Raw genomic sequence first — 17,144 nt, 5'->3', positions numbered from 1 at the left:
TGGGCCTCTGTTACTAGGCCCGCCTCCGGAGCAGAGCTCATGCAGAGCCCCTGCTCCCTGCCACTTCTGCTCAGACTTCTCTGCACTGAACTAAGATGGTGCCCACCTTTTATACTCCCTTCTCAATGCACCCAGGAACTGCTTCCTCCCTGCTCCTGCACTGCAGGGTTCCCCTTCTTCAGTGTTCCCTCCCCCCACTCCAGCCAGGGACAGGGACTGTCGTGCCCATCTCAGGGGCATATTGGTCGCCCTGCCCCACGGCAATATGGTGTAATGCATGCAGGTGTCGGGTCCTGATCCACACTCCATCCTTATCTGAGAGTGAGATATCACACCTCTGGGTGAGGTGCAATACGTCTGTAGCAACCGAGCCCTCGGTGCTACAGTTCCATTTATCTTCAGCCTAGGTGACGTATTGTGATACAGGGCCCTGATTTTGGCTATAAAAGGGTCCCCTAGACCCCTACCCCAAGCTTTTTAAGAGAATCATATATGGCGTGCCAGGAGACTCTATGGAATGCTTTCTCAGCATCCAACGAGAGTATCTACTGACAAATTTTTAACTGCATCTAGCCCAGGAAATACTTTGTGCCTAGTAGCAGTGTCTGCTAGTCAGCGGATTATCCCGGCTGTTAAGCAAGCTACACCACCTGTAGTTTGGACACTTAATTTTTTCAAAGGAAATGCTTCGGGACCACGGGATACTTAGTGAAGAGCATCAGGAGGCACCCCAAGGCATAGGGGCTGGGACTGGCACTAGGATGCCTTGCGGTGGACAGCCGAGCTCGATCCTTATAAAAGCTTTTTAACTGCAGCAGCTTTAGTGGACGCTACTGGAGCTGGAATTACGCGGCTGCTGGCATGAGACTTGCCCTCCAATAGATCCTTGTAAATGGATTTAAAGTGTATTCATTCAAATTAGAGGGACAATTTAAATTAAAAAGCTTAGAGCTGCCTCCACCACAGGGGGGCTCTCTCGACCCACCAGCGGACAGGCACCAGTATTGGGAGAGGGGGGCTGGCCGTCAGGGTTCACCGCGGCTCTGGCACAAACCCGGCGACACGGAGGTGGCACGGGCAGGAGCGGACTGGCCGTCTCGGCTTCTCACTTTTTGGATTTTAGAAGGGCATGACATGCCTATATCTGTGTCTCCCCCTCCTTTTACTCCTCCACCTCTTTTCTTTTCGCATGACTATATGTACTTGTCACTTTTCCATGTGTTAGTTGTGTCTTCTGAGCAGTTTGTCAGCTTTTGGACACCTTTGAAGGTGTTTTCTATGTGTTTCTATGTGTTTTTGTTTGCCTGCCATTGGTTTTAACGGTGTTCGAAGGTGTTCGACGAACAGTTCGACGAACAGTTCGGCGAACACACGGGTGTTCGACGAACCGAACCGAACTCGAACACTACGGGGGTGGCTCAACACTAGTCTGCAGGTAACGGCTGCCCACGTCGTACTGTGCTCACTAGGTGAGGGGCTCAGACAACTCCCAGATAACTTTGGAGCGCTTCACAGGACCCCCTTTGTGTGTCCTTTCTCTGGCCTTTCTTACCAACCCTTCTGTCCGGCTGCCTCGGGCCTCCTCTTGGTAAACTTGGCGCCAGTTTCCCTGACCCTATGTGGTGCCTTCCTAGCGGGTGTAGCGAGGGGCTGCGCCACATAAAATGTCACAGCCTCCTGTTTCTAGCTGAGGGTCGTTTCCTGCCTCCACTAGTTTCGAGGACCGGTCTCCCCCTTTGGCCTGACCCCTCCACGCAGGTGGATTCGGGCGTGCGGTGGCGACTCGCCCGTCCGCACCCCTGGGATCCCTTCATTCCTCGTTCCTGGAGCCTTCTCCGCTCCTCTTCCTTCCTTCTCCCTCTTCCAGGCCTGGGCCTCTGTTACTAGGCCCGCCTCCGGAGCAGAGCTCATGCAGAGCCCCTGCTCCCTGCCACTTCTGCTCAGACTTCTCTGCACTGAACTAAGATGGTGCCCACCTTTTATACTCCCTTCTCAATGCACCCAGGAACTGCTTCCTCCCTGCTCCTGCACTACAGGGTTCCCCTTCCTCAGTGTTCCCTCCCCCCACTCCAGCCAGGGACAGGGACTGTCGTGCCCATCTCAGGGGCATATTGGTCGCCCTGCCCCACGGCAATGTGGTGTAATGCATGCAGGTGTCGGGTCCTGATCCACACTCCATCCTTACCTGAGAGTGAGATATCACACCTCTGGGTGAGGTGCAATACCTCTGTAGCAACCGAGCCCTCAGGGTGCTACAGTTCCATTTATCTTCAGCCTAGGTGACGTATTGCGATACAGGGCCGTGATTTTGGCTATAAAAGGGTCCCCTAGACCCCTACCCCAAGCTTTTTAAGAGAATCATATATGGCGTGCCAGGAGACTCTATGGAATGCTTTCTCAGCATCCAACGAGAGTATCTAATTACAAATTTTTAACTGCAAATAGCCCAGGAAATACTTTGTGCCTAGTAGCAGTGTCTGCTAGTCAGCGGATTATCCCGGCTGTTAAGCAAGCTACACCACCTGTAGTTTGGACACTTAATTTTTTCAAAGGAAATGCTTCGGGACCACGGGATACTCAGTGAAGAGCATCAGGAGGCACCCCAAGGCATAGGGGCTGGGACTGGCAGTAGGATGCCTTGCGGTGGACAGCCGAGCTCGATCCTTATAAAAGCTTTTTAACTGCAGCAGCTTTAGTGGACGCTACTGGAGCTGGAATTACGCGGCTGCTGGCATGAGACTTGCCCTCCAATAGATCCTTGTAAATGGATTTAAAGTGTATTCATTCAAATTAGAGAGACAATTTAAATTAAAAAGCTTAGAGCTGCCTCCACCACAGGGCGGCTCGCTCGACCCACCAGCGGACAGGCACCAGTATTGGGAGATATGGGATGGCCGTCAGGGTTCACCGCGGCTCTGGCACAAACCCGGCGACGCGGAGGTGGCACGGGCACGAGCGGACTGAACGTGTCGGCTTCTCACTTTTTGCCTATATCTGTGTCTCCCCCTCCTTTTACTCCTCCACCTCTTTTCTTTTCGCATGACTATATGTACTTGTCACTTTTCCATGTGTTAGTTGTGTCTTCTGAGCAGTTTGTCAGCTTTTGGACACCTTTGAAGGTGTTTTCTATGTGTTTCTATGTGTTTTTGTTTGCCTGCCATTGGTTTTAACGGTGTTCGAAGGTGTTCGACGAACAGTTCGACGAACAGTTCGGCGAACACACGGGTGTTCGACGAACCGAACCGAACTCGAACACTATGGGGGTGGCTCAACACTAATTTTGTGTGTCTCGCTGACTGTTCAGACTCAAATATATCTGTTTAATAGAGTCTGGTGTAGGCCAAATAACTAGAACTGTGGTTTTACTCTTCCACGGTTCAAATCTCTGTATTATCCACTTTTTTGCCTTTTTTCAATAGAAAAAAGAAATATTGAGTGGCACGCTGACTGTTCAGACACAAATATATCAGTTTAAAAGAGTCTGGCGTAGGCCAGATAACTAGAACTGTGGTTTTCCTCTTCCACCGTTCAAGTCTGGGTGTAATCCACCTTTTTGCATAAAAAAAACATTTTGAGTGTCTCGCTGACTGTTCAGACACAAATATATCTGTTTAAAAGAGTCTGGTGTAGGCCAGATAACTAGAACTGTGGTTTCCTCTTCCACCGTTCAAGTCTGGGTGTAATCCACCTTTTTGCATAAAAAAAACATTTTGAGTGCCTCGCTGACTGTTCAGACACAAATATATCTGTTTAAGGAGTCTGGCGTAGGCCGGATAACTAGAACTGTGGTTTTCCTCTTCCACGGTTCAAATCTCTGTATTATACACTTTTTTACCTTCTTTCAATAAAAAAAAACATTTTGAGCGTCTGGCTGACCTTTCAGACACAAATATATCTGTTTAAAAGAATCTCTTGTCGGCCAGATAACTAAAAATGTGGTTTTCCTCTTCCACGGTACAAATCTGGGTGTATTCCACCTTTTTGCATAAAAAAAAACATTTTGAGTGTCTCGCTGACTATTCAGACCCAAATATATCTGTTTAAAAGAGTCTGGTGTAAGCCAGATAACTAGAATTGTGGTTTTCCTCTTCCACGGTTCAAATCTCTGTATTATACACTTTTTTCCCTTTTTTCAATAAAAAAAAATATTTTGAGTGTCTCGCTGACTGTTCAGACACAAATATATCTGTTTAAAAGAGTCTGATGTAGGCCAGATAACTAGAACTGTGGTTTCCTCTTCCACGGTTCAAGTCTGGGTGTAATCCAACTTTTTGCATCAAAAAAACATTTTGAGTGCCTCGCTGACGGTTCAGACACAAATATATATGTTTAAAGAGTCTGGCGTAGGTCGGATAACTAGAACTGTGGTTTTCCTCTTCCACAGTTCAAATCTCTGTATTATAGACTTTTTTGCCTTTTTTCAATAAAAAAAAAACATTTTGAGTGTCTCACTGACTTTTGAGACACAAATATATCTGTTTAAAAGAATCTGGTGTAGGCCAGAAAACTAGAACTGTGGTTTTCCTCTTCCACGGTTCAAATCTGGGTGTATTCCTCCTTTTTGCATAAAAAAAACATTTTGAATGTCTCGCTGACTGTTCAGACACAAATAAATCTGTTTAAAAGAGTCTGATGTAGGCCAGATAACTAGAACTGTGGTTTTCCTCTTCCAGGGTTCAAATCTCGGTGTAATCCACCTTTTTGAATAAAAAAAATACATTTTGAATGTCTTGCTGACTGTTCAGACACAAATATATCTGTTTAAAAGAGTCTGGTGTAGGCCAGATAATTAGAACTGTGGTTTTCCTCTTCCACGGTTCAAATCTGTGTGTAATCCACCTCTTTTAACCCCTTAATAACATCTGACGTACTAATACGCGTCTGTGCCTTGGGACTTAAGAGCCAGACCCGTATTAGTACGTCATCGCGATCGCGCGCGCACACAGGCTGTGCGGGCGCGATCGCCGCCGGGTGTCAGCTGATTGTCACAGCTGACACCCGGTACTATGTGCAGGGAGCGGTCACGCACCGCTCCCAGCACATTAACCCCCGCGATGCTGCGATCGAAGTCGATCGAAGTCGATCGCGGCATTGCGGGGGCAAGGGGAGGTGATCGGCGATACTCACCTCCTCTTCCGGCTTCCAGCGCAGTCTGCAAAGGCTTCCCGGGTGTTGCCATGACGACCCGATGTCGTCATGACAACATCCGGGTCACCAGAGAGCAGGAAGATTGCTTGGACATGCGCAGTGCATCTCCAAGCAATCTTCACACTGTGCACTTCTGACAGCCTTCATGGCATAGGGATGGTGCTCCATTCCTGTGCCATGCAGGCGATCAGAAAAAAAAAGTGAAAGTCCCAGAGTGGGACAAAGTAATAAAGTGGATAAACTGTGTGAAAGTGGAAAAAAAAAAAAAAAATGTGCAAAAATATTATAAAAAAATAAAAAAAATAATACACCAAAAATAAAAATATAATGTACCCATCAATAAATATTATTATAAAAAAAATAAAAAAAAAACAATAAAAGTACACATATTTGGTATCACCGCGTCCGGAACAACCTGACCTATAAAACTGTCCCACTAGTTAACCCCTTCAGTGAACACGGTAAAAAAAAAAAAAAAAAAAAGCAAAAAACAATGCTTTATCACCATACCGCCAAACAAAAAGTGGAATAACACGCGATCAAAAAGACGCATATAAATAAAAATTATACCACTGAAAACGTCATCTCGTCCCGCAAAAAACAAGCCACCATATAGCTCCATCAGCCGAAAAATAAAAAAGTTATAGCTCTCAGAATAAAGCGATACTAAAAAATATTTTTTTCTATAAAATAGCTTTTATTGTGTATAAGCGCCAAAACATAGAAAAATGATACAAATGTGGTACCGCTGTAAACATACTGACCCGAAGAGTAAAGCTGCCTCATCAATTTTACCACACGCCTAACAGAATAAAAAAAAAAAAAAAAAAAACAATTCCTGAATTGTTGGTTTTTGTTTATTCTGCCTCCCAAAAATCGGAATAGAAAGCGATCAAAAAATGTCACGTGCCTGAAAATGGCACCAATAACAACGTCAAGTCATCCCGCAAAAAACGAGCCGTCACATGACTGTCTGCCAAAATCTGGAAAAATTATAGCTCTCAAAATATGGCGATGCAAGAACTAGATTTTACAAAAAATGCGTCTTTTATTGTGTGACAGCTGTCAGTCATAAAAACCCCATATGATTCTGGCATTGCTGTAATCACACCGACCCGAAGAATAAAGTCGTCTAATCACTTATACCGCACAAGGAACGGCGTCAAAAATAAACTCTTGGGTTAGGATTGGGCTAGGGTTAGGGCTGGGTTTGGGGCTAGGGTTGTGCTGGGGCTAGGGTTGTGCTGGGGCTAGGGTTGTGCTAGGGTTAGGGCTGGGGTTGGGATTTTTTTCAAAAGTAAGAAAAAAAGATGACGATATGGCGACTAGTGTTGAGAGCAAGTGCTCGCTACTTGAGTTTGCATCGGGTGCTCTGGTATGCATTGAGTATCGTGGGTATTTGAGTGACATGCTCGAGTCTCTGCCCCATATGCTTCGCGGCCAAAAAACTTTACGGGGATTGCCTGCCATGCACGAGCGATCCCCGCATGTTTTTTTTGGGGTGTCTAATAACCGTGAAACATGCGGAGCAGGGACTCGAGCATGTCACTCGAGCACACGCTGTACATGGTGCATACCTGAGTACCCGATGCAAACTCAAGTAGCGAGCACTTGCGCTCAAGAATAATGACAACTTATTCAATATGATGACCTAATGTAAACAAATAATGTGCCGTACCTCTGGGTTCAAAATGTTCACTATACACCTTAATAAAATCCTTGAGGGGTATAGTTTCCAAAATGGGGACACTTGTGGGGGAGCTCCACTGTTTAGGCACATCACGGGCTCTCCAAACGCGACATGGTGTCCGCTAACAAATTGAATGGAAAATCGGCTCAAATTGTTAGCGGACGCCATGTTGCGTTTGGAGAGCCCCTGTGTGCCCAAACATTGGAGCTCCCCCACAAGTGACCCCATTATGGAAACTAGACCCCCCAAGGCACCTATCTAGATGCATAGGGAGCACTTAGAACCCCCAGGTGCTTCACAAATTGATTCGTAAAAATGAAAAAGTGAAAATAAAACACTTTTTCATTTTTATGAATCAATTTGTGAAGCACCTGGGGTTCCAAGTGCTCACTATGAATCTAGATAGGTGCCTTGGGGGGTCTAGTTTCCAAAATGGGGTCACTTGTGGGGGAGCTCCAATGTTTGGGCACACAGGGACTCTCTAAATGCAACATGGTATCCGCTAACAAATTGAATGGAAAATCGGCTCAAATTGTTAGCGGACACCACATTGCGTTTGGAGAGTCCCTGTGTGCCCAAACTTTGGAGCTCCCCCACAAGTGACCCCATTTTGGAAACTAGACCCCCCAAGGCACCTATCTAGATGCATAGTGAGCACTTGGAACCCCAGGTGCTTCACAAATTGATTCATAAAAATGAAAAAGTGTTTTTTTTTTCACTTTTTCATTATTACGAATCAATTTGTGAAGCACCTGGGGGTTCCAAGTGCTCACTATGCATCTAGAAAGGTGCCTTGGGGGGTCTAGTTTCCAAAATGGGGTCACTTGTGGGGGAGCTCCAAAGTTTGGGCACAGAGGGGCTCTCCAAACGCAATGTGGCGTCCACTAACAATTTGAGCCGATTTTCCATTCAATTTGTTAGCGGATACCATGTTGCATTTAGAGAGTCCCTGTGTGCCCAAACATTGGAGCTCCCCCACAAGTGACCCCATTTTGGAAACTAGACCCCCCAAGGCACCTATCTAGATGCATAGTGAGCACTTGGAACCCCTAGGTGCTTCACAAATTGATTCGTAAAAATGAAAAAGTGTTTTTTTTTCACTTTTTCATTATTACGAATCAATTTGTGAAGCATCTGGGGGTTCCAAGTGCTCACTATGCATCTAGAAAGGTGCCTTGGGGGGTCTAGTTTCCAAAATGGGGTCACTTGTGGGGGAGCTCCAAAGTTTGGGCACAGAGGGGCTCTCCAAACGCAATGTGGTGTCCGCTAACAATTTGAGCCGATTTTCCATTCAATTTGTTAGCGGATACCATGTTGCATTTAGAGAGTCCCTGTGTGCCCAAACATTGGAGCTCCCCCACAAGTGACCCTATTTTGGAAACTAGACCCCGCAAGGCACCTATCTAGATGCATAGTGAGCAGTTGGAACCCCCAGGTGCTTCACAAATTGATTCATAAAAATTAAAAAGTGTTTTTTTTTTCACTTTTTCATTGTTACGAATCAATTTGTGAAGCACCTGGGGGTTCCAAGTGCTCACTATGCATCTAGATAGGTGCCTTGGGGGGTCTAGTTTCCAAAATGGGGTCACTTGTGGGGGAGCTCCAATGTTTGGGCACACAGCAGCTCTCCAAACGCAACATGGTGTCGCTAACAATTTGAGACAATTTTGCGTTAAATTTGTTAGCGGACACCATGTTGCATTTAGAGAGCCGCTGTGTGCCCAAATATTGGAGCTTCCCCACAAGTGACCCCATTTTGGAAACTAGACCACCCAAGGCACCTATCTAGATGCATAGTGAGCATTTGGAACCCTCAGGTGCTTCACAAATTGATTCATACAAATGAAAAAGTGTTTTTTTTTTCACTTTTTCATTGTTACGAATCAATTTGTGAAGCACCTGGGGGTTCCAAGTGCTCACTATGCATCTAGATAGGTGCCTTGGGGGGTCTAGTTTCCAAAATGGGGTCACTTGTGGGGGAGCTCCAATGTTTGGGCACACAGGGACTCTCTAAATGCAACATGGTGTCCTCTAACAAATTTAACGGAAAATCGGCTCAAATTGTTAGCGACACCATGTTGCGTTTGGAGAGCCGCTGTGTGCCCAAACATTGGAGCTCCCCCACAAGTGACCCCATTTTGGAAACTAGACCCCCCAAGGCACCTATCTAGATGCATTGTGAGCACTTGGAACCCTCAGGTGCTTCACAAATTGATTCATAAAAATGAAAAAGTGTTTTTTTTTTTCACTTTTTCATTGTTACGAATCAATTTGTGAAGCACCTGGGGGTTCCAAGTGCTCACTATGCATCTAGAAAGGTGCCTTGGGGGGTCTAGTTTCCAAAATGGGGTCACTTGTGGGGAGCTCCAAAGTTTGGGCACACATGGGCTCTCCAAACACAACATGACGTCCGCTAATTATTCAAGCAAATTTTACAATCAAAAAGTCAAATGGCGCTCCTTTCCTTCCGAGCCCTGCCGTGCGCCCAAACAGTATTTTTTCCCCAAATATTGGGTATCTGCGTGCCCAGGGGAAATTGCACAACAAATTTTGGGGTCCATTTTTTCTTGTTACCCCTGTGAAAATAAAAAAAATTGGGTCTAAAGTAACATTTTTGTGAAAAAAGTTAAATGTTCATTTTTTTCTTCCACATTCAAAAAATTCCTGTGAAGCACCTGAAGGGTTAATAAAGTTCTTGAATGTGCTTTTGAGCACCATGAGGGGTGCAGTTTTTAGAATGATGTCACTTTTGGGTATTTTCTGTCATAAAGACCTCTCAAAGTGACTTCAAATGTGATGTGGTCCCTAAAAAAATGGTTTTGTAAATTTTGTTGGAAAAATGAGAAATCGCTGGTCAACTTTTAACCCTTATAGCGCCCTAACAAAAAAAAATTTTGGTTCCAAAATTGTGCTGATGTAAAGTAGACATGTGGGAAATGTTAATTATTAACTCTTTTGTGTGACATATCGCTCTGATTTCAGGGCTTAAAAATTCAAATTTTGAAAATTGCAAAATTTTCAAAATTTTTGCCAAATTTCCATTTTTTTCACAAATAAACGCAAGTGATATCGAAGAAATTTTTCCACAATCATGAAGTACAATATGTCACGAAAAAACAATCTCAGAATCAGGGGGATCCCTTGAAGCGTTCCAGAGTAATTACCTCATAAAGTGACAGTGGTCAGAATTGTAAAAATTGGCCCGGTCATTAACGTGCAAACCACCCGCGGGGCTTAAGGGGTTAAAAGAGTCTGGTGTAGGCCAGATAACTAGAACTGTGGTTTTCCTCTTCCACGGTTCAAATCTCTGTATTATCCACTTTTTTGACTTTTTTCAATAAAAAAACAATTTGAGCATCTTGCTGACTATTCAGACACAAATATATCTGTTTACAAGAGTCTGGTGTAGTCCAGATAACTAGAACTGTGGTTTTCCGTTCCCACAATTCAAATCTGGGTGTAATCCACCTTTTTGCATAAAAAAAAACATTTTGAGTGTATCACTGACTGTTCAGACACAAATATATCTGTTTAAAAGAGTCTGGTGTAGGCCAGATAACTAGAACTGTGGTTTTCCTCTTCCACTGTTCAAATCTGGGTGTAATCCACCTTTTTGCATAAAAAAAACATTTTGAATGTCTCGCTGACTGTTCAGACACAAATAAATCTGTTTAAAAGAGTCTGGTGTTGGCCAGATAACTAGAACTGTGGTTTTCCTCTTCCAGGGTTCAAATCTGGGTGTAATCCTCCTTTTTGCATAAAAAAAACATTTTGAGTGTCTTGCTGACTGTTCAGACACAAATATATCTGTTTTAATAGAGTCTGGTGTAGGCCAGATAACTAGAACTGTGGTTTTCCTCTTCCACGGTTCAAATCTGTGTGTAATCCACCTCTTTTAAAAGAGTCTGGTGTAGGCCAGATAACTAGAACTGTGGTTTTCCTCTTCCACGGTTCAAATCTATGTATTATCCACTTTTTTGCCTTTTTTCAATAAAAAAAAACAATTTGAGCATCTTGCTGACTATTCAGACACAAAGATATCTGTTTACAAGAGTCTGGTGTAGTCCAGATAACTAGAACTGTGGTTTTCCGTTCCCACAATTCAAATCTGGGTGTAATCCACCTTTTTGCATAAAAAAAACATTTTGAATGTCTCGCTGACTGTTCAGACACAAATAAATCTGTTTAAAAGAGTCTGGTGTAGGCCAGATAACTAGAACTGTGGTTTTCCTCTTCCAGGGTTCAAATCTCGGTGTAATCCACCTTTTTGAATAAAAAAAAAACATTTTGAATGTCTTGCTGACTGTTCAGACACAAATATATCTGTTTAAAAGAGTCTGGTGGAGGCCAGATAATTAGAACTGTGGTTTTCCTCTTCCACGGTTCAAATCTGTGTGTAATCCACCTCTTTTAAAAGAGTCTGGTGTAGGCCAGATAACTAGAACTGTGGTTTTCCTCTTCCACGGTTCAAATCTCTGTATTATCCACTTTTTTGACTTTTTTTCAATAAAAAAAACAATTTGAGCATCTTTCTGACTATTCAGACACAAATATATCTGTTTACAAGAGTCTGGTGTAGTCCAGATAACTAGAACTGTGGTTTTCCGTTCCCACAATTCAAATCTGGGTGTAATCCACCTTTTTGCATAAAAAAAAACATTTTGACTGTATCACTGACTGTTCAGACACAAATATATCTGTTTAAAAGAGTCTGGTGTAGGCCAGATAACTAGAACTGTGGTTTTCCTCTTCCACTGTTCAAATCTGGGTGTAATCCACCTTTTTGCATAAAAAAAACATTTTGAATGTCTCGCTGACTGTTCAGACACAAATAAATCTGTTTAAAAGAGTCTAGTGTTGGCCAGATAACTAGAACTGTGGTTTTCCTCTTCCAGGGTTCAAATCTGGGTGTAATCCTCCTTTTTGCATAAAAAAAACATTTTGAGTGTCTTGCTGACTGTTCAGACACAAATATATCTGTTTTAATAGAGTCTGGTGTAGGCCAGATAACTAGAACTGTGGTTTTCCTCTTCCACGGTTCAAATCTGTGTGTAATCCACCTCTTTTAAAAGAGTCTGGTGTAGGCCAGATAACTAGAACTGTGGTTTTCCTCTTCCACGGTTCAAATCTATGCATTATCCACTTTTTTGCCGTTTTTCAATAAAAAAAAACAATTTGAGCATCTTGCTGACTATTCAGACACAAATATATCTGTTTACAAGAGTCTGGTGTAGTCCAGATAACTAGAACTGTGGTTTTCCGTTCCCACAATTCAAATCTGGGTGTAATCCACCTTTTTGCATAAAAAAAAACATTTTGAATGTCTCGCTGACTGTTCAGACACAAATAAATCTGTTTAAAAGAGTCTGGTGTAGGCCAGATAACTAGAACTGTGGTTTTCCTCTTCCACGGTTCAAATCTCGGTGTAATCCACCTTTTTGCATAAAAAAAACATTTTGAATGTCTCGCTGACTGTTCAGACACAAATAAATCTGTTTAAAAGAGTCTGGTGTTGGCCAGATAACTAGAACTGTGGTTTTCCTCTTCCAGGGTTCAAATCTGGGTGTAATCCTCCTTTTTGCATAAAAAAAAACATTTTGAGTGTCTCGCTGACTGTTCAGACACAAATATATCTGTTTTAATAGAGTCTGGTGTAGGCCAGATAACTAGAACTGTGGTTTTCCTCTTCCACGGTTCAAATCTGTGTGTAATCCACCTCTTTTAAAAGAGTCTGGTGTAGGCCAGATAACTAGAACTGTGGTTTTCCTCTTCCACGGTTCAAATATATGTATTATCCACTTTTTTGCCTTTTTTCAATAAAAAAAAACAATTTGAGCATCTTGCTGACTATTCAGACACAAATATATCTGTTTACAAGAGTCTGGTGTAGTCCAGATAACTAGAACTGTGGTTTTCCGTTCCTACAATTCAAATCTGGGTGTAATCCACCTTTTTGCATAAAAAAAAACATTTTGAGTGTATCACTGACTGTTCAGACACAAATATATCTGTTTAAAAGAGTCTGGTGTAGGCCAGATAACTACAACTGTGGTTTTCCTCATCCACTGTTCAAATCTGGGTGTAATCCACCTTTTTGCATAAAAAAAAACATTTTGAATGTCTCGCTGACTGTTCAGACACAAATAAATCTGTTTAAAAGAGTCTGGTGTTGGCCAGATAACTAGAACTGTGGTTTTCCTCTTCCAGGGTTCAAATCTGGGTGTAATCCTCCTTTTTGCATAAAAAAAACATTTTGAGTGTCTCGCTGACTGTTCAGACACAAATATATCTGTTTTAATAGAGTCTGGTGTAGGCCAGATAACTAGAACTGTGGTTTTCCTCTTCCACGGTTCAAATCTGTGTGTAATCCACCTCTTTGCATAAAAAAAAATTTTGAGAGTCTTGCTGACTGTTCAGACACAAATATATCTGTTTAAAAGAGTCTGGTGTAGGCCAGATAACTAGAACTGTGGTTTTCCTCTTCCAGGGTACAAATTTCGGTGTAATCCACCTTTTTGAATTAAAAAAAAACATTTTGAATTTCTTGCTGATTGTTCAGACACAAATATATCTGATTAAAAGAGTCTGGTGTAGGCCAGATAACTAGTACTGTGGTTTTCCTCTTGCACGGTTCAAATCTCTGTATTATCCACTTTTTTGCCTTTTTTCAATAAAAAAAAACAATTTGAGCATCTTGCTGACTATTCAGACACAAATATATCTGTTTACAAGAGTCTGGTGTAGTCCAGATAACTAGAACTGTGGTTTTCCGTTCCCACAATTCAAATCTGGGTGTAATCCACCTTTTTGCATAAAAAAAAACATTTTGACTGTATCACTGACTGTTCAGACACAAATATATCTGTTTAAAAGAGTCTGGTGTAGGCCAGATAACTAGAACTGTGGTTTTCCTCTTCCACTGTTCAAATCTGGGTGTAATCCACCTTTTTGCATAAAAAAAACATTTTGAATGTCTCGCTGACTGTTCAGACACAAATAAATCTGTTTAAAAGAGTCTGGTGTTGGCCAGATAACTAGAACTGTGGTTTTCCTCTTCCAGGGTTCAAATCTGGGTGTAATCCTCCTTTTTGCATAAAAAAAACATTTTGAGTGTCTTGCTGACTGTTCAGACACAAATATATCTGTTTTAATAGAGTCTGGTGTAGGCCAGATAACTAGAACTGTGGTTTTCCTCTTCCACGGTTCAAATCTGTGTGTAATCCACCTCTTTTAAAAGAGTCTGGTGTAGGCCAGATAACTAGAACTGTGGTTTTCCTCTTCCACGGTTCAAATCTATGCATTATCCACTTTTTTGCCGTTTTTCAATAAAAAAAAACAATTTGAGCATCTTGCTGACTATTCAGACACAAATATATCTGTTTACAAGAGTCTGGTGTAGTCCAGATAACTAGAACTGTGGTTTTCCGTTCCCACAATTCAAATCTGGGTGTAATCCACCTTTTTGCATAAAAAAAAACATTTTGAATGTCTCGCTGACTGTTCAGACACAAATAAATCTGTTTAAAAGAGTCTGGTGTAGGCCAGATAACTAGAACTGTGGTTTTCCTCTTCCACGGTTCAAATCTCGGTGTAATCCACCTTTTTGCATAAAAAAAACATTTTGAATGTCTCGCTGACTGTTCAGACACAAATAAATCTGTTTAAAAGAGTCTGGTGTTGGCCAGATAACTAGAACTGTGGTTTTCCTCTTCCAGGGTTCAAATCTGGGTGTAATCCTCCTTTTTGCATAAAAAAAAACATTTTGAGTGTCTCGCTGACTGTTCAGACACAAATATATCTGTTTTAATAGAGTCTGGTGTAGGCCAGATAACTAGAACTGTGGTTTTCCTCTTCCACGGTTCAAATCTGTGTGTAATCCACCTCTTTTAAAAGAGTCTGGTGTAGGCCAGATAACTAGAACTGTGGTTTTCCTCTTCCACGGTTCAAATATATGTATTATCCACTTTTTTGCCTTTTTTCAATAAAAAAAAACAATTTGAGCATCTTGCTGACTATTCAGACACAAATATATCTGTTTACAAGAGTCTGGTGTAGTCCAGATAACTAGAACTGTGGTTTTCCGTTCCTACAATTCAAATCTGGGTGTAATCCACCTTTTTGCATAAAAAAAAACATTTTGAGTGTATCACTGACTGTTCAGACACAAATATATCTGTTTAAAAGAGTCTGGTGTAGGCCAGATAACTACAACTGTGGTTTTCCTCTTCCACTGTTCAAATCTGGGTGTAATCCACCTTTTTGCATAAAAAAAAACATTTTGAATGTCTCGCTGACTGTTCAGACACAAATAAATCTGTTTAAAAGAGTCTGGTGTAGGCCAGATAACTAGAACTGTGGTTTTCCTCTTCCAGGGTACAAATTTCGGTGTAATCCACCTTTTTGAATTAAAAAAAAACATTTTGAATTTCTTGCTGATTGTTCAGACACAAATATATCTGATTAAAAGAGTCTGGTGTAGGCCAGATAACTAGTACTGTGGTTTTCCTCTTGCACGGTTCAAATCTCTGTATTATCCACTTTTTTGCCTTTTTTCAATAAAAAAAAACAATTTGAGCATCTTGCTGACTATTCAGACACAAATATATCTGTTTACAAGAGTCTGGTGTAGTCCAGATAACTAGAACTGTGGTTTTCCGTTCCCACAATTCAAATCTGGGTGTAATCCACCTTTTTGCATAAAAAAAAACATTTTGAGTGTATCACTGACTGTTCAGACACAAATATATCTGTTTAAAAGAGTCTGGTGTAGGCCAGATAACTACAACTGTGGTTCTCCTCTTCCACTGTTCAAATCTGGGTGTAATCCACCTTTTTGCATAAAAAAAAACATTTTAAATGTCTCGCTGACTGTTCAGACACAAATAAATCTGTTTAAAAGAGTCTGGTGTTGGCCAGATAACTAGAACTGTGGTTTTCCTCTTCCAGGGTTCAAATCTGGGTGTAATCCTCCTTTTTGCATAAAAAAAACATTTTGAGTGTCTCGCTGACTGTTCAGACACAAATATATCTGTTTTAATAGAGTCTGGTGTAGGCCAGATAACTAGAACTGTGGTTTTCCTCTTCCACGGTTCAAATCTGTGTGTAATCCACCTCTTTGCATAAAAAAAAATTTTGAGAGTCTTGCTGACTGTTCAGACACAAATATATCTGTTTAAAAGAGTCTCGTGTAGGCCAGATAACTAGAACTGTGGTTTTCCTCTTCCAGGGTACAAATTTCGGTGTAATCCACCTTTTTGAATTAAAAAAAAACATTTTGAATTTCTTGCTGATTGTTCAGACACAAATATATCTGATTAAAAGAGTCTGGTGTAGGCCAGATAACTAGTACTGTGGTTTTCCTCTTGCACGGTTCAAATCTCTGTATTATCCACTTTTTTGCCTTTTTTCAATAAAAAAAAACAATTTGAGCATCTCGCTGACTATTCAGACACAAATATATCTGTTTACAAGAGTCTGGTGTAGTCCAGATAACTAGAACTGTGGTTTTCCGTTTCCACAATTCAAATCTGAGTGTAATCCACCTTTTTGCAGAAAAAAAAAACATTTTGAGTGTATCACTGACTGTTCAGACACAAATATATCTGTTTAAAAGAGTCTGGTGTAGGCCAGATAACTAGAACTGTGGTTTTCCTCTTCCACGGTTCAAATCTCTGTATTATCCACTTTTTTGCCTTTCTTCAATAAAAAAAACAATTTCAGCATCTCGCTGACTATTCAGACACAAATATATCTGTTTACAAGAGTCTGGTGTAGTCCACATAACTAGAACTGTGGTTTTCCGTTTCCACAATTCAAATCTTGGTGTAATCCACCTTTTTGCATAAAAAAAAACATCTTGAGTGTCTCACTGACTGTTCAGACACAAATATATCTGTTTAAAAGAGTCTGGTGTAGGCCAGATAACTAGAACTGTGATTTTCCTCTTCTACGGTTCAAATCTGGATGTAATCCACCTTTTTGAATAAAAAAAAAAACATTTTGAATGTCTCGCTGACTGTTCAGACACAAATATATCTATTTAAAAGAGTCTGGTGTAGGCCAGTTAATTAGAACTATGGTTTTCCTCTTCCATGGTTAAAATCTCTGTAATATCCACTTTTTTGCCTTTTTTCAATAAAAAAAAACATTTTGAGTATCTCTTTGACTGTTCAGACACAAATATATCTGTTTAAAAGAGTCTGGTGTAGGCCAGACAAATAAAACTGTGGTTTTCCTCTTCCATGGTTCAAATCTCTGTATTATCCACTTTTTTGCCTTTTTTCAATAGAAAAAAAAATATTGAGTG

The sequence above is a fragment of the Phyllobates terribilis genome, unplaced genomic scaffold, assembly GCF_046119375.1.
Source record: "Phyllobates terribilis strain yellow unplaced genomic scaffold, ASM4611937v1 Scaffold_5__5_contigs__length_657084704, whole genome shotgun sequence".
NCBI lineage: Eukaryota > Metazoa > Chordata > Amphibia > Anura > Dendrobatidae > Phyllobates > Phyllobates terribilis.
The sequence above is the reverse complement of the archived record's forward strand: the minus strand, read 5'-3'. Positions refer to the sequence as shown.